This window comes from Cryptomeria japonica, unplaced genomic scaffold (assembly GCF_030272615.1).
Source record: "Cryptomeria japonica unplaced genomic scaffold, Sugi_1.0 HiC_scaffold_508, whole genome shotgun sequence".
NCBI lineage: Eukaryota > Viridiplantae > Streptophyta > Pinopsida > Cupressales > Cupressaceae > Cryptomeria > Cryptomeria japonica.
In genome coordinates this window covers 12,501-30,000 of record NW_026729324.1, presented here as the reverse complement: position 1 = coordinate 30,000, position 17,500 = coordinate 12,501, and the positions used below count along the sequence as shown (strand labels likewise).

The window sequence follows — 17,500 nt, the reverse complement described above, 5'->3', positions numbered from 1 at the left end:
GGTGAGCACCTTGGTGTGCAGACCTTGGTTGGGTTGCGCGCCCTGGTGCGCACCAAGGAGCGCTCTGAAGTGTGCTCCAAGGTGCGGCGTGCACGAAGTCGGAGCCCGGTTTGCCCCGGGTGTGCACCTCGGGTGCGCACCTCGCGTGCACCTTCGCTGCGGTGGGCACCTTGGCTGGGTTGCGCGCCTTGGTGGGCACCATGCAGTGCACGAAGTCGGAGCCCGGATTGCCCCGGGCGCGCACCTCCGCCAGGGTGGGCACCTTGGTGCGCACAACTTGCCTGGGCTGCGCACCAGGAAGGGCTCAAGATGGCACCCGCGTTCCGTTTTTTTCACTATCTTTCAGAACGGAAATTTTAAAATCTCGTTTTTTTTTGCCTTTTCTGGAAATTAGTGAAGGCAGCGCATCAAAGGTGCGCAACGCTGGTGCGAACCTGGGAGCGCTCCGATGTGTGCTCCAAGGTGCGGCGTGCACGAAGTCGGACCCCGGTTTGCCCCGGGTGCGCACCTCGCGTGCACCTTGGTGCGCACACCTTGGCTGGGTTGCGCGCCCTGGTGGGCACCATGGTGCGCACCAAGGAGCGCTCCGAAGTGTGCTCCAAGGTGCGGCGTGCACGAAGTCGGAGCCCGGTTTGCCCCGGGTGCGCACCTCGCGTGCACCTTCGCCGCGGTGGGCACCATGGCGTGCACGAAGTCGGAGCCCGGTTTGCCCCGGGTGCGCACCTCGCGTGCACCTTCGCCGGGGTGGGCACCTTGGTGTGCAGACCTTGGCTGGGTTGCGCGCCCTGGTGGGCACCATGGTGCGCACCAAGGAGCGCTCCGAAGTGTGCTCCAAGGTGCGGCCTGCACGAAGTCGGAGCCCGGTTTGCCCCGGGTGTGCACCTCGGGTGGGCACCTTGGTGCGCATGCCTTGCCTGGGCTGCGCACCAGGGCGGGCTCAAGATGGCACCCGCGTTCCTTTTTTTTCACTATCTTTCAAAACGGAAATTTTAAAATCTCATTTTTTTTTGCCTTTTTCTGGAAATTAGTGAAGGCAGCGCATCAAAGGTGCGCACCTCGCTGCCCACCACGGTGCGCAACGCCGGTGGGCACCCGGGAGTGCTTCGAAGTGTGCTCCAAGGTGCTGCGTGCACGTTGTCGGAGCCCGGTTTGCCCCGGGTGCGCACCTCGCGTGCACCTTCGTCGGGGTGGGCACCTTGGCTGGGTTTGCCCCGGCTGCGCTCCGAAGCGGGGTTATTGGAGCGCCGCCTCTTTTTTTGTCGGAGCGTTTGGTGGGGTTTCTCGCATTGGCTCTTCCGAGGCCCGGTTGCCACCCTGGCGCGCACGAAGTCGGAAGTAGGGTTAATTGCCCGGGTGCGCACCTTTGCCAGGGTGGGCACCTTACCTGGGCTGCGCACCAGGGCGGGCTCAAGATGGCACGCGCGTTCCGTTTTTTTCACTATCTTTCAAAACGGAAATTTTAAAATCTCCTTTTTTTTTTGCCTTTTCTGGAAATTAGTGAAGGCAGCGCATCAAAGGTGCGCACCTCGCTGCCCACCTTGGTGTGCTCTGAGGTGCGCACCCGGGAGCGCTACGAAGTGTGCTCCAAGGTGCGGCGTGCACGTTGTCGGAGCCCGGTTTGCCCCGGGTGCGCACCTCGCCTGCACCTTGGCCGGGGTGGGCACCTTGGCTGGGTTTGCCCAGGGTGCGCTCCGAAGCGGGGTTACTGGAGCGCCCCCTCTTTTTTTGTCAGAGCGTTTGGTGGGGTTTCTCGCATTGGCTCTTCCCAGGCCCGGTTGTTGGGTGCGCTCCCACCCTGGCGCGCGCGAAGTTGGAAGTTGGGTTAATTGCCCGGGCGCGCACCTTCGCCAGGGTGGGCACCTTGGTGCGCACACCTTGGCTGGGCTGCGCACCAGGGCGGGCTCAAGATGGCACCAGCATTCCCTTTTTCTCACTATCTTTCAAAACGGAAATTTTAAAATCTCGTTTTTTTTTTGCCTTTTATGGAAATTAGTGAAGGCATCGCATCAAAGGTGCGCACCTCGCTGCCCACCTTGGTGTGCTCCGAGGTGCCCACCACGGTGCGCAACGCCGGTGCGAACCCGGGAGCGCCCCGATGTGTGCTCCAAGGTGCGGCGTGCACGAAGTCGGACCCCGGTTTGCCCCGGGTGCGCACCTCGCGTGCACCTTGGTGCGCACACCTTGGCTGGGTTGCGCGGCCTGGTGGGCACCATGGTGCGCACCAAGGAGCGCTCCGAAGTGTGCTCCAAGGTGCGGCGTGCACGAAGTCGGAGCCCGGTTTGCCCCGGGTACGCACCTCGCGTGCACCTTCGCCGGGGTGGGCACCTCGGCTGGGTTGCGCGCCCTGGTGCGCACCAAGGAGCGCTCCGAAGTGTGCTCCAAGGTGCGGCGTGCACGAAGTCGGAGCCCGGTTTGCCCCGGGTGCGCACCTTCGCCGCGGTGCGCACCATGGCGTGCACGAAGTCGGAGCCCGGTTTGCCCCGGGTGCGCACCTCGCGTGCACCTTCGGCGGGGTTGCGCGCCCTGGTGGGCACCATGGTGCGCACCAAGGAGCGCTCCGAAGTGTGCTCCAAGGTGCGGCGTGCACGAAGTCGGAGCCCGGTTTGCCCCGGGTGCGCACCTCGCGTGCACCTTCGGCGGGGTTGCGCGCCCTGGTGGGCACCATGGTGCGCACCAAGGAGCGCTCCGAAGTGTGCTCCAAGGTGCGGCGTGCACGAAGTCGGAGCCCGGTTTGCCCCGGGTGCGCACCTCGCGTGCACCTTCGCCGCGGTGGGCACCATGGCGTGCACGAAGTCGGAGCCCGGTTTGCCCCGGGTGCGCACCTCGCGTGCACCTTCGCCGGGGTGGGCACCTCGGCTGGGTTGCGCGCCCTGGTGCGCACCAAGGAGCGCTCCGAAGTGTGCTCCAAGGTGCGGCGTGCACGAAGTCGGAGCCCGGTTTGCCCCGGGTGCGCACCTCGCGTGCACCTTCGCCAGGGTGGGCACCTCGGTGCGCACACCTTCTCAATGTTTTCTTGCCTTTTCTGGAAATTGGTGAAGGCAGCGCATCAAAGGTGCGCACCTCGGTGTGCTCCGAGGTGCGAACCCGAGAGCGCTCCGAGGTGCCCACGAAGTCGAAAGTCGGGTTAATTGCATTGTTTTCCCCGGGTGCGCTCCGAGGTGCGCAACATCGGCGCGCACCAAGGAGGGCTCCGAAGTGTGCTCCAAGGTGCGCACGATGGCGTGCACCTCTGGTGCGCACGATTCGGAGCTCGGTTTGACCGGGGTGCGCACACCTTGGCTGGGTTGCGCACCTTTTGTGCGCTCCAAGGTGCGCACGAAGTCGGAGCTCGGTTTGCCCCGGGTGCGCACCTTCGCCAGGGTGCGCACCTTGATGCGCACGCCTTGGCTGGGCTGCGCACCTTGGTGGGCGCCATGGTGCGCACCTTTCGTGCGCTCCAAGGTGCGCACGAAGTCGGAGCTCGGTTTGCCCCGGGTGCGCACCTTGGTGGGCGCCATGGTGCACTCCGAGGTGCCCAAGATTGGTGCGCACCAAGGAGCGCTCCGAAGTGCGCTCCAAGGTGCGCGCGAAGTCGAAAGTTGGGTTAATTGTCCGGTTTGCCTCGGGTGCGCACCTTGCGTGCACCTTCGCCAGGGTGGGCTGGGCTGCGCACACCTTGGCACCCGCGTTTCCTTCATTTTAAATTTTTTTTTTTTACAATCTCTCAAGTGGGAAATTCTATAATCTCAACTTTTTTTGCCTTTTCAGGAAACTTTTGAATGGAGTGCATCATTGGTGCGCTCCGAAGTGTGCTCCAAAGCTCTCTCCAGCTGCGTGCACCTGCCCCGGCCGCGCACCCGGCCCCGCCCAGCTTCGCTCACCTGTCCCGGGCGTCTGGTGCGGAACCTTAGAGTAAGAAACATCACCGTGCACCTTGGCCAACGTGCGCGACTCGACCGAGCGCGCACTGGCCGAGGTGCACACCGATTTCACCTGGGTGCGCGCGCAGCACCTCGGGCGCACCGGGGTGCGCGCACAACGCCCGGGTTGCACCGTGGCCTGTGTGCTCGGGGCGCCTCGGGTGCGCGCTCGGTGTCGCCCCCCGCGCGCGCGGTAGTGCGGGCAGCGCACCCCGGCCCGGCCCGGCCCCGACGAGAACGCAAACGGGCAAAAGGTTTATTCAAATAGCATTGCGACGCCCGGCGAAAAACTAAAAAAGGGTGCAACACCGGGACTTCCCGGGAGGTCACCCATCCCAGTACTACTCCGGCCCAAGCGCGCTTAACTGCGGAGTTCTGATGGGATCCGGTGCACTAACGCTGGTATGATCGCACCCGTTATGAGCTTGTCGCAGTGTGTACTTAGCAAACCGCGACCCACGTGCGAATCCACCCCGGCCACCCACCCCCGTCGAGGTGCACACCCTCCCTCGCGAAGTGCGCCCCGTTCGCCAAGTGTGAGCCCTGCCCGGGTGCGCGCACCTTGCTAGGGCGTCGGGTGTGCACCCGGCCCGGCCTACGTGCGTGCACCTGGAGGGGGCGTCGTGTGCGTGCAGTGTCCCGTCTGCAACGCGGTGCCCACACACCACCTCGGGCGCAACGACCTGCGCTCACATGTGGGCCGAGTGCACCTTGGTGCATGTTCGGGGCGCCTCGGGTGCACGCTCGATCTTGCCCCGGTGCACCAAGGCGCTCGGTTTGCCCCGGGTGCGCACTTGGTGCAAGGTGGGCACCCAAAATAGGGATCAAGCACCAAAACACAAGTTTCGGGATGCAAAATGGGACCCAAGGACCACAAATGCGTTCCAAGACCCATGATGGGTCCACGAGAACAAAAATGTGTTCCGAGACTTAATAAACAAATATTGGGTTTTAGGAGAAGAAACATGCTCTGATGCCCAAAACGAGAATCGACCCCGAAAAGGCCACAGGCCAAAAGTGGGATGCGAGACAAAAAAAAATGGGACCCGAGGACCAAAATTGGGTTCCCAGGTCGAAGACAGGGCAACCGGACAAGAAACGACCTCTAAGGCTCGAAATGAGTCCCGACGACTAAAACTTGACAAGAAGCACCCATCAGGCACCCAACTCGACACCCATGGGATGCCGACCCACCCGGGCTTCCACCTAGCACACCTTGGCACCCACCCACCCTCGCACCCAACCTCGCACCCAACTTAGCACCTTTGAACCCACATTGGCACTCACCCTGACCCTGGCACCTTGGAACCCACATTGGCACTCACCTTGACCCTGGCACCCACCTTTGCACTCACCTTGGGACCCACCCTGGCTCCCACCTCGGCACCCACCCAGACACCCACCTTGGTTCCTTGGCACCCACCTTGGATCCTTGGCACCCACCCCGACACCCACCTTGGCACGCAACTTGGCTACTTGCCACCCACCTTGGCTCCTTGACGCCCACCCCGACAACCACCCCGTGACCTACCCTGGCTAGGGTTGGTGCACACCCACCCTGGTGCCCACCTTGGCACCCACCCTATGACCCACCTTGGCACGCACCTTAGTACCCACCCCGTTACCCACCCTAGGACCCACCCCGTGACCCACCTTGGCCAGGGTGGGTGCACCCACCCTGGTGCCCACCTTGGCACCCACCCATCCTAGCACCCAGCCTGTGACCGGGCTTGGAACCCAACCTTGCACCCGCACCCGTCTTGGCCAGTGTGGGTGCGCACCCATCCTGGCACCCACGTTGTGACACACCCTTTAACCCACGCACCCTAGCACCCACGTTGGCACCCACCTTGGAACCCAACCTAGCAACTTGGCACCCACCCCGTGACCCACCTTGGCATCCACCATAGCAGTCGCCGACTTGGCACCCACCTCGGCACCCACCTTGACACTTGTGGACCCACCTTGCCACTCACCCTAGCATCGACCCATCCTAGCACCCACCCTGGCACCTTTGCACCCTAGCACTCACCCATCCTAGCACCTAACCTGTGACCCACCTTGACACTCACCCTCGCACCCACCTTGGAACCCAACCTAGCACCCACCCACCCTGACACCAACCCTAGCACCTACCCACCCTTGCACCCACCCTGTGACCCATCTTGGCACCCACCCATCCTACCACTCAACCTATCACCCACCTTCTCACCCACCTTGGCATCCACCTTAGCACCCACCCACACTGGCACCTTGGCACCCACCTCGGGCAAGGTGGGTGCACACCCACCCTGGCACCCAATTTAGAACCCACCGAGCATGTTACCCACCTTGGCACCCACATTGCAGCCCACCCTAGTACCCACCCTATGACCCACATTGGCATCCACACCCTAGCACCCAGGCACCTCGACACCCGCCTTGACACCCACCCTAGCACTGAACCTGTGACCCACCTTGGAACTCACCCTAGAACCCACCCACCCTGTGAACCACCTTGGCATCCACCTTAGCACCCACCCACCTTGGCACCCACTCTAGCACTCACCCATCCTAACACCCAACTTGTTACCCACCTTGGCACCCGCCCTCGCGTCCACCTTGAAACCCACCCTAGCACCCACCCACGCAGGAGCCCACCTTGGCACCCAACCTAACACCCACGCATCCTGGCACCCAACTTGTGACCCACCTTGGAACCCACCCTAGTACCCACCTTTGAACCCACTATATCACCAACCCACCTTGGCACCCACCCTATGACCCTCTTTGGAATCCACCCTAGCACGCACCCACCCTGGCACCCACCATGGAGCGCACCCTAGCACCCACCCACCTCGGCACGCACCTCAACACCCACCTTGGTGTGCGCACTGCGCCAACCTCTCAAAGACCCTATGTGGTGCGCTCCAAAGTGTACACCTTTGGTGCGCTCCAAGGTGCGCACCTTTGGTGCACACCGAGGTGCACACCAAAGTGTGCACCGAGGTGAGCACCAAAGTGCACTCCAGGGTGCACACCAAGGCGTGCACCTTTGGTGCGGTCAATGCAAACGAATTCGGAAGTTGGGGTCGATGTCCTAATCGCTGCTGCAGACTACACGTATGAGAATCGGACAAATAGCTTTATATAGGGGAGGTGTTGCGTTTGATGGGTCGACTCCCCTGGTTGTGTGCACTGCACCAACTTCAAAGACCCTGTCTTGTTTAAGAAGTCAAAAGTTGGGGTGGATGTCCTAATCATTGCTGCAGTCTACGCATGTATGAGAATCAGACAAATAGCTTATATAGGGGAGGTGTTGCATTCGGTGGGTTGACTCCCCTGGTTGTGCGCACTGCGCCAACCTCAAAGACCCCGCATAGCAGAAGAAGTCGGAAGTCGGATTTTGGTGAGCACCAAGGCGTGCACCTTTGGTGCGGTCAACGCAGACGAATTCAGAAGTTGGGGTGGATGTCCTAATCGTTGTTGCAGGCTACACATGTATGAGAATCAGACAAATAGCTTATATAGGGGAGGTGTTGGGTTTGATGGGTCAACTCCCTTGGTTGTGCGCATTACGCCAACCTCAAAGACCTTGTTTTCGTTAAGAAGTCAAAAGTTGGGGTCAATGTCCTAATGGCTCCTGCAGGCTACACATGTATGAGAATCGGACAAATAGCTTATATAGGGGAGGTGTTGGGTTTGATGGGTCGACTCCCCTGGTTGTGCGCATTACGTCAACCTCAAAGACCTTGTTTTCGTTAAGAAGTCAAAAGTTGGGGTCGATGTCCTAATTGCTCCTGTAGACTACACATGTATGAGAATCAGACAAATAGCTTATATAGGGGAGGTGTTGGGTTTGATGGGTTGACTCCCCTAGTTGTTCGCATTACACCAACCTCAAAGACCTTGTTTTCGTTTAGAAGCCGAAAGTTGGGGTCGATGTCCTAATTGCTCCTGCAGGCTACGCATGTATGAGAATCAGACAAATAGCTTATATAGGGGAGGTGTTGGGTTTGATGGGTCGACTCCCCTGGTTGTGCGCATTGCGCCAACCTCAAAGACCCTGCATTGCGGATGAAGTCGAAAGTCAGAGTTTGGTGTGCTACAAGGTGTGGTCGAAGGTGCTCACCTAGGTGTGCACCTTTGGAGCACAGGAAAAGTGCCCTCCAAAAGTGCGCACCTTTGGAGTGCACAAAAGTGCCCTCCAAAAGTGCGCACCTTTGGAGCGCAGAAAAGTGCCCTCCAAAAAGTGCCCTCCAAAAGTGCGCACCTTTGGAGCGCAGAAAAGTGCCCTCCAAAAAGTGCCCTCCAAAAGTGCGCACCTTTGGAGCGCAGAAAAGTGCCCTCCAAAAAGTGCCCTCCAAAAGTGCGCACCTTTGGAGCGCAGAAAAGTGCCCTCCAAAAGTGCGCACCTTTGGAGCGCAGAAAAGTGCCCTCCAAAAAGTGCCCTCCAAAAGTGCGCACCTTTGGAGCGCAGAAAAGTGCCCTCCAAAAAGTGCCCTCCAAAAGTGCGCACCTTTGGAGCGCAGAAAAGTGCCCTCCAAAAAGTGCCCTCCAAAAGTGCGCACCTTTGGAGCGCAGAAAAGTGCCCTCCAAAAAGTGCCCTCCAAAAGTGCGCACCTTTGGAGCGCAGAAAAGTGCCCTCCAAAAAGTGCCCTCCAAAAGTGCGCACCTTTGGAGCGCAGAAAAGTGCCCTCCAAAAGTGCGCACCTTTGGAGCGCACAAAAGTGCCCTCCAAAAGTGCGCACTTTTGGTGCGCACCAAGGCGCTGGTTCGGTCGTTGCAGGCGAGTTCGGAAGTTGGGGTCGATGTCCTGAGCGGAGGTGCAAACTACACAGGTGTCGGAATCGGACAAATAGCTTATATAGGGGAGGTGTATGCTTCGATGGGTCGACTCCCCAGGTTGAGCGCACCGCGCCAACCTCAAAGACCCTACGGTATGGATGAAGTCGGAAGTTGGGTCCGATGACCAATTCGATTAGTAGGTATGCTCATGAGGTCGGAATTTGGGTCCGATGACCTGCCATGTGCAGGAAGGCGAATGTTGACACTGTGCGTTGCAAGGTGCACACCAAGGCGCTGGTGCGGTCTTTTTAGTCGAGTTCGGAAGTTGGGGTCGATGTCCTGATCGGAGGTGCAAGCTACACAGGTGTGGGAATCGGACAAATAGCTTATATAGGGGAGGTGTATGCTTCGTTGGGTCGACTCCCCGGGTTGAGCGCACCGCGCCAACCTCAAAGACCCTACGGTATGGATGAAGTCGGAAGTTGGGTCCGATGACCGATTCGATATGTAGGCATACTCGCGAGGTCGGAATTTGGGTCCGATGACCTGCCACGTGCAGGAAGGCGAATGTTGGCACTGTGCGTTGCAAGGTGCGCACCAAGGCGCTGGTTCGGTCGTTGGAGGCGAGTTCGGAAGTTGGGGTCGATGTCTTGATCGGAGGTGCAAACTACACAGGTGTGGGAATCGGACAAATAGCTTATATAGGGGAGGTGTATGCTTCGTTGGGTCGACTCCCCGGGTTGAGCGCACCGCGCCAACCTCAAAGACCCTACGGTATGGATGAAGTCGGAAGTTGGGTCCGATGACCGATTCGATATGTAGGCATACTCGCGAGGTCGGAATTTGGGTCCGATGACCTGCCATGTGCAGGAAGGCGAATGTTGGGACTGTGCGTCGCAAGGTGCGCACCAAGGCGCTGGTGCCGTCGTTGCAGTCGAGTTCGGAAGTTGGGGTCGATGTCCTGGTCAGAGGTGCAAACTACACAGGTGTGGGAATCGGACAAATAGCTTATATAGGGGAGGTGTATGCTTCGATGGGTCGACTCCCTGGGTTGAGCGCACCGCGCCAACCTCAAAGACCCTACAGTATGGATGAAGTCGGAAGTTGGGTCCGATGACCGATTCGATACGTAGGCATATTGGCGAGGTCTGAATTTGTGTCCGATGACCTGCCATGCGCAGGAAGGCGGAATTTGGGTCCGATGACCGAGTTGATGGCGTGCCATGCGCAGAAAGGCGGAATTTGGGTCCGATGACCGAGTTGATGTTGATGGCCCGCCATGCACAGGAAGGCGGAATTTGGGTCCGATGACCGATTTGAAGGCGTGCCATACGCAAAAAGGCGGAGTTTGGGTCCGATGACCGAGTTGATATTGATGGCCCGCCATGCGCAGGAAGGCGGAATTTGGGTCCGATGACCTGACATACGCATGGAGTCCGACTCGGGGGCCGATGTTCGATTCGATGACTTGCATTGTGGGTAAAGTCGGAAGTTGTGGTCTTTGACCCGATTCGATGACCAGACTTCGGCTGCTTGAGAATCGGACAAATAACTTATATAGGGGAGGTAGTGTTCTCGAGCATCCTCCCCCCGTGCCCGTTTATGTCGATTGATGCTGGTGCTCGACTGGTTGGAGCGCTCGGATGCAAAAATCTTGCACCAGGATTTATCGATTGTGATGGACACGGCAAGTCTCCTGATTGCTATGCAGGAGCTCATCGTGAATCTCTATGCGGCCTTGGTATGGACTCGACCTGCGGAATGGTTCGGCAATGGTAGTCGCTCCAACACGTCCTTGCAATGGCCACAGAGGTGATTCGACTAGAGCTCCAGTCTAGCTTTTGGGTTGCTTGGCGGACTGGTATAGCCGCGATCGAGTTCCGGCCATGAACGTTTTAGATAGCTCTTGGGCTTTCTGGGACGGAAGTCGGAAGTTTGGGCTGTTGTCCGATTTGATGACCATTCTTCGGATGTGTGAGAATCGGACAAATAACTTATATAGGGGACTGTGTTGTCTCACGCAGCCCCCTCCGTGCCCCTCTATCTCGACCGATGTTGGTGCTTGAAAGGGTTGGGATCGCTCGGATTTATAAACGTGCACCACCATTTGTCGAGTGTGAGGGACGCGGCAGGTCTCCTAAATGCTATGCGGGCGCTCTCTGAGAATCTCTATCCGGCCTCGACACAGACTAGTCTTGCTGAATGGTTTGGCACTGGTAGTCGATCCAACACGTCGTTGTTGTGGCCGCCTAGGCGATTCGATTCGAGCCCCCGTCTAGCTTTTGGGTTGCTTGGCGGATTTTGCCCTATCCGCAAGTGAGCTCGGTCCCTAAACGTTCGAGAAACCCGATTGCTATGCGCCGACTCTCTTTCTTGCGAGCCTCCATCTAGCTTTTGGGTCTCTACGGAACGGAAGTCGGAATCTGGGACCGTTGTTTGATTCGACGAGGCAGACTACGGTTGTGCGAGAATCGGACAAATAACTTATATAGGGGAGGTGTTGACTGGAGCATTCTCCCCCGTGCCCCTCTAACTCGACCAATGCTGGCGCTCGAACGGTGGTAGCGCTCGGATTTTCATTGAGCGCCAGCATTGGTCGATTTAGAGGGGCATGCGAGATTCCCGAATGCTATGCGAGGGCTCTAACGGAAATGTCTATTGGTTTCGGTATGGATGCAATTGCGAGTGGTTCGGCAAAGGTAGTCGTTCCGATGCGTCCATGTCGTGGCCAAATCGATAATTCGATTTGAGCCCTCGTATAGCATTTGGGTCTCTCGATGTGATTCCGCATTCCAGTCCCTTTGGGCACTGCTTGAGCCGCATCCCAGGGGGTTCCCTTCCCAATAATCTGCCTCGCAACCCGATTGCTATGCGGTGAGGCTCCTCGGCCGCCTCGGAACTATCTGTGTATCAGACGCATCGCGGGATAAGGGGTTGGCAACGGTAGTCGCCCCAAGCGCGTCCGATGCTTGGACCATTCCGAGGCGGCCCTGAAGCCTCTTCCGTCTAGCCGTTGGGTCCTTCTCGCCGCATCCCTCGCCTCGCACCCCGATTGCTATGCGGTGAGGCTCCTCGGCCGCCTCGGAACTATCTGTGTATCGGACGCGTCGCGGGATAAGGGGTTGTCACTGGTAGTCGCCCCAAGCGCGTCCGATGCTTGGACCATTCCGAGGCGGCCCTGAAGCCTCTTCCGTCTAGCCGTTGGGTCCTTCTCGCCGCATCCCTCGCCTCGCACCCCGATTGCTATGCGGTGAGGCTCCTCGGCCGCCTCGGAACTATCTGTGTATCGGACGCGTCGCGGGATAAGGGGTTGTCATTGGTAGTCGCCCCAAGCGCGTCCGATGCTTGGACCATTCCGAGGCGGCCCTGAAGCCTCTTCCGTCTAGCCGTTGGGTCCTTCTCGCCGCATCCCTCGCCTCGCACCCCGATTGCTATGCGGTGAGGCTCCTCGGCCGCCTCGGAACTATCTGTGTATCGGACGCGTCGCGGGATAAGGGGTTGTCACTGGTAGTCGCCCCAAGCGCGTCCGATGCTTGGACCATTCCGAGGCGGCCCTGAAGCCTCTTCCGTCTAGCCGTTGGGTCCTTCTCGCCGCATCCCTCGCCTCGCACCCCGATTGCTATGCGGTGAGGCTCCTCGGCCGCCTCGGAACTATCTGTGTATCGGACGCGTCGCGGGATAAGGGGTTGTCACTGGTAGTCGCCCCAAGCGCGTTCGATGCTTGGACCATTCCGAGGCGGCCCTGAAGCCTCTTCCGTCTAGCCGTTGGGTCCTTCTCGCCGCATCCCTCGCCTCGCACCCCGATTGCTATGCGGTGAGGCTCCTCGGCCGCCTTGGAACTATCTGTGTATCGGACGCGTCGCGGGATAAGGGGTTGTCACTGGTAGTCGCCCCAAGCGCGTCCGATGCTTAGACCATTCCGAGGCGGACCCGAAGCCTCTTCCGTCTAGCCGTTGGGTCCTTCTCGCCGCATCCTTCGCCTCGCACCCCGATTGCTATGCGGTGAGGCTCCTCGGCCGCCTCGGAACTATCTGTGTATCGGACGCGTCGCGGGATAAGGGGTTGTCACTGGTAGTCGCCCCAAGCGCGTCCGATGCTTGGACCATTCCGAGGCGGACCCGAAGCCTCTTCCGTCTAGCCGTTGGGTCCTTCTCGCCGCATCCCTCGCCTCGCACCCCGATTGCTATGCGGTGAGGCTCCTCGGCCGCCTTGGAACTATCTGTGTATCGGACGCGTCGCGGGATAAGGGGTTGTCACTGGTAGTCGCCCCAAGCGCGTCCGATGCTTGGACCATTCCGAGGCGGACCCGAAGCCTCTTCCGTCTAGCCGTTGGGTCCTTCTCGCCGCATCCCTCGCCTCGCACCCCGATTGCTATGCGGTGAGGCTCCTCGGCCGCCTTGGAACTATCTGTGTATCGGACGCGTCGCGGGATAAGGGGTTGTCACTGGTAGTCGCCCCAAGCGCGTCCGATGCTTGGACCATTCCGAGGCGGACCCGAAGCCTCTTCCGTCTAGCCGTTGGGTCCTTCTCGCCGCATCCCTCGCCTCGCACCCCGATTGCTATGCGGTGAGGCTCCTCGGCCGCCTTGGAACTATCTGTGTATCGGACGCGTCGCGGGATAAGGGGTTGTCACTGGTAGTCGCCCCAAGCGCGTCCGATGCTTGGACCATTCCGAGGCGGCCCCGAAGCCTCTTCCGTGTAGCCGTTGGGTCCTTCTCGCCGCATCCCTCGCCTCGCACCCCGATTGCTATGCGGTGAGGCTCCTCGGCCGCCTTGGAACTATCTGTGTATCGGACGCGTCGCGGGATAAGGGGTTGTCACTGGTAGTCGCCCCAAGCGCGTCCGATGCTTGGACCATTCCGAGGCGGCCCCGAAGCCTCTTCCGTGTAGCCGTTGGGTCCTTCTCGCCGCATCCCTCGCCTCGCACCCCGATTGCTATGCGGTGAGGCTCCTCGGCCGCCTTGGAACTATCTGTGTATCGGACGCGTCGCGGGATAAGGGGTTGTCACTGGTAGTCGCCCCAAGCGCGTCCGATGCTTGGACCATTCCGAGGCGGACCTGAAGCCTCTTCCCTCTAGCCGTTGGGGCTTTCTCGCCGCATCCCTCGCCTCGCACCCTGATTGCTATGCTGTGAGGCTCCTCGGCCGCCTTGGAACTATCTGTGTATCGGACGCATCGCGGGATAAGGGGTTGGCAGTGGTAGTCGCCCCAAGCGCATCCGATGCTTGGACCATTCCGAGGCGGCCCTGCAGCCTCTTCCGTCTAGCCGTTGGGGCCATCTCGCCGCATCCCCCACCTCGCACCACGATTGCTATGCGGTGAGGCTCCTTGGCCGCCTCGGAACTATCTGTGTATCGGACGCATCGCGGGATAAGGGGTTGTCACTGGTAGTCGCCCCAAGCGCGTCCGATGCTTGGACTATTCCGAGGCGGCCCTGCAGCCTCTTCCGTCTAGCCGTTGGGGCCATCTCGCTGCATCCCCCACCTCCTCGGCCGCCTCGGAACTATCTGTGTATCGGACGCATCGCGGGATAAGGGGTTGGCAGTGGTAGTCGCCCCAAGCGCGTCCGATGCTTGGACTATTCCGAGGCAGCCCTGCAGCCTCTTCCGTCTAGCCTTTGGGGCCATCTCGCCGCATCCCTCGCCTCGCACCCCGATTGCTATGCGGTGAGGCTCCTCGGCCGCCTGGGAACTATCTTCGTATCGGACGCATCGCGGGATAAGGGGTTGTCACTGGTAGTCGCCCCAAGCGCGTCCGATGCTTGGACTATTCCGAGGCGGCCCTGTGGCCTCTTCCGTCTAGCCGTTGGGGCCATCTCGCCGCATCCCCCACCTCGCACCCCGATTGCTATGCGGTGAGGCTCTTCGGCCGCCTTGGAACTATCTTCGTATCGGACGCATTGCGGGATAAGGGGTTGTCACTGGTAGTGGCCCCAAGCGCGTCCGATGCTTGGACTATTCCGAGGCGGCCCTGCAGCCTCTTCCGTCTAGCCGTTGGGGCCATCTCGCCGCATCCCCCACCTCGCACCCCGATTGCTATGCGGTGAGGCTCCTCGGCCGCCTTGGAACTATCTTCGTATCGGACGCATCGCGGGATAAGGGGTTGTCACTGGTAGTCGCCCCAAGCGCGTCCGATGCTTGGACTATTCCGACGCGGCCCTGTGGCCTCTTCCGTCTAGCCGTTGGGGCCATCTCGCCGCATCCCCCACCTCGCACCCCGATTGCTATGCGGTGAGGCTCCTCGGCCGCCTTGGAACCATCTTCGTATCGGACGCATCGCGGGATAGGGGGCTGTCACTGGTAGTCGCCCCAAGCGTGTCCGATGCTTGGACCATTCCTAGGCGGCCCTGAAGCCTCTTCCGTCTAGCCGTTGGGGCCTTCCCGCCCCATCCCTCGCCTCGCACCCCCGATTGCTATGCGGTGAGGCTCCTCGGCCGCCTTGGAACCATCTGTGTATCGGACGCATCGCGGGATAAGGGGTTGGCACTGGCAGTCGCCCCAAGCGCGTCCGATGCTTGGACCATTCCGAGGTGGCCCTGAAGCCTCTTCCGTCTAGCCGTTGGGGCCTTCCCGCCCCATCCCTCGCCTCGCACCCCGATTGATATGCGGTGAGGCTCCTCGGCCGCCTTGGAACTATCTGTGTATCGGACGCATCGCGGGATAAGGGGTTGGCACTGGTAGTCGTCCCAATCGCATCCGATGCTTGGACCATTCCGAGGCGGCCCTGCAGCCTCTTCCGTTTAGCCGTCGGGGCCTTCCCGCCGCATCCCTCGCCTCGCATCCCGATTCCTATGCGGTGAGTCTTCTCGGCCGCCGCGGAACTATACCTGTTATTGCTACTGCATCCTTCGGCTGGTAACCTCCTCTGCCGCCTTGGAACGTTCTCTTTGTCGGACGCGTCGCGGGATAAGGGGTTGGCACTGGTAGTCGCCCCAAGCGCGCCCGATGCATAGACCGCTCCGAGTCGACCTTGCTTTCAGCCTCTCACATGCATAGACCTCTCTGAGTCGACCCTGCAGCCTCTCACGTTTAGCCTTTGGAATCTCGCCTCACAACATGATTGCTATCCTTGATGCATCCCTTGCCTCGAGCCCTGATTGCTTTCTTGGCTGCATCCCTCCTCTCCTCACAGCCCGGTTGTCATCACTGCTTCATCCGTCGCTTCATGCATTCTGGCTGCTGGGCCCTTCCCACCGCACACCTCGATTGCTATCTCTTCTGCATCACACACCCCGATTGCTATCTCTGCTACATCCCTCGGCTCTCACTTCTGCATCCTTCGCCTCACACCTCGATTGCTATCAATGCTGCATCCGTAACCTCACACCCCGATTGCTATGCGGGGAGGCTCCTTGGCCGCCTTGGAAATTTCTGTGTGTCGGACGCACCGCGGGATAAGGGGTTGGCACTGGTAGTCGCCCCAAGTGCGCCCGATTCTTAGACCGCTTCGAGGTGACCTCGTAGCCTCTTTCGTCCAGGCTTCCTGCCTTCAACGCCCTTTTTACACCTCGATTGCTATGCGCGGGCTCGTTGGCGTCTATCACCTCTCTGCGAAGAGTGGCACGATGATTGTTGGGGTAAATCGTAGCAGTCCGATCTCTGGCCTTGGGCCATTGTGAGGGCTGATCGATTTCCTGTGCGCATCTCGTGTTCGCCCAGTAACAGACTCGACGACTTGTAATCGGTCTTGTTCCCGATTGTTCCTGGAGGTAGTCTTCGGAACTCTTGGATTTGACCTGTCACTCGAACTGTCCTCTTCCGAGGATGCTTGTGTGTGTGTGCTTGTGCCATTTCCTTGGCGGTATTAACGAGATATTAAAGAGCGGAGTGAGCGCCTCGCCCAGCTATGTTTGGGGCTCTCACTCCCTTACCCGGTGTGCGACCGCTTTGCACGTAGGTTGCGGAGCATCGCGACTCTTTCGATGTTTGGCGGTTGTCTTCCGGTGATGCGTTGGTCCCGAAGTGCACGTTACTAGCATTTCTGCCATTGTTCTCGATCTTTGGCACGTTCCTTCGTTGCAATTGGATATATATCTCCGTTTATACGCGCAGGCTTCTCCCGCCTATTCAGCGCTGTCCCACTCTCAGCACTCTCGTGGTCTCCTTGGCTTCTCTCTCCCGTGAGCGAGCTCTCTTCTCGAGTCTTTTCCATGTCCCATGGAGGTTGCCTTGCGAAATTCGGGCACACAAACGTGACCGGATAAGAGCGGAATTGCCTATGAGGAGAAGCTCACCTTAGGGAGCAGCAATGCCGAGTGTTTCGACAGAGGGTAGAGGGGGCGTTGTTTGGGCGGTTGCACAAAAGAGTGCTACGTTTGCACTGAAGGTTGCTTCTTCGTCTCCGACGAACTCTTCGAGGCAAAAAAGCTTGTTTACGGGGTCGAGGTGGGACTGTTCGTGCGAGTTGCGCCACCAAAAGTGCGTAGGGGGCATATACCTGGGAAATGGATGTCTCTGAGTGGCCTTACTCGGTCGCGTGCACGGTGCATTCTCTAACGGCAGGACTGTCGCGAGCATGTGCGGTTCGGATGTTTTCGGGTAAAGGGTTCCGTACGGGATGTTCTTCCCAGGCTCCTGTGAACCGAGACTCTGCATCGTCATGCTCCGGCTCCCGTGGGTGCTTCATGCCTCGTCGAGCTGTTTGTCGTGGACGATTAAGGCCGAGGCCTTCCTTCGAGAGGGGAATTGTTCAGGCTGGTCGAGGCGGGATTGTTCGTGCGGGGTGCACCACCAAAAGTGCGTAGGGGGCATATGCCTGGGAAATGGATGTCTCTGAGTGGCCTTACTCGGTCGCGTGCACGGTGCACAGTCTCACGGCATGACTGTCGCGAGCAT

At 59.7% G+C, this 17,500-nt stretch overlaps 1 non-coding gene across 1 annotated transcript; it reads right to left on the bottom strand.

Annotated features, from left to right (window-relative positions):
* Positions 1 to 4,196: 4,196 nt before the first annotated feature.
* On the bottom strand, positions 4,197 to 4,315 carry LOC131872066 (5S ribosomal RNA). Its single transcript, XR_009370250.1, has one exon. It is a non-coding gene; the product is annotated as a 5S ribosomal RNA (ribosomal RNA).
* Between the last annotated feature and the right edge of the window lie 13,185 nt (positions 4,316 to 17,500).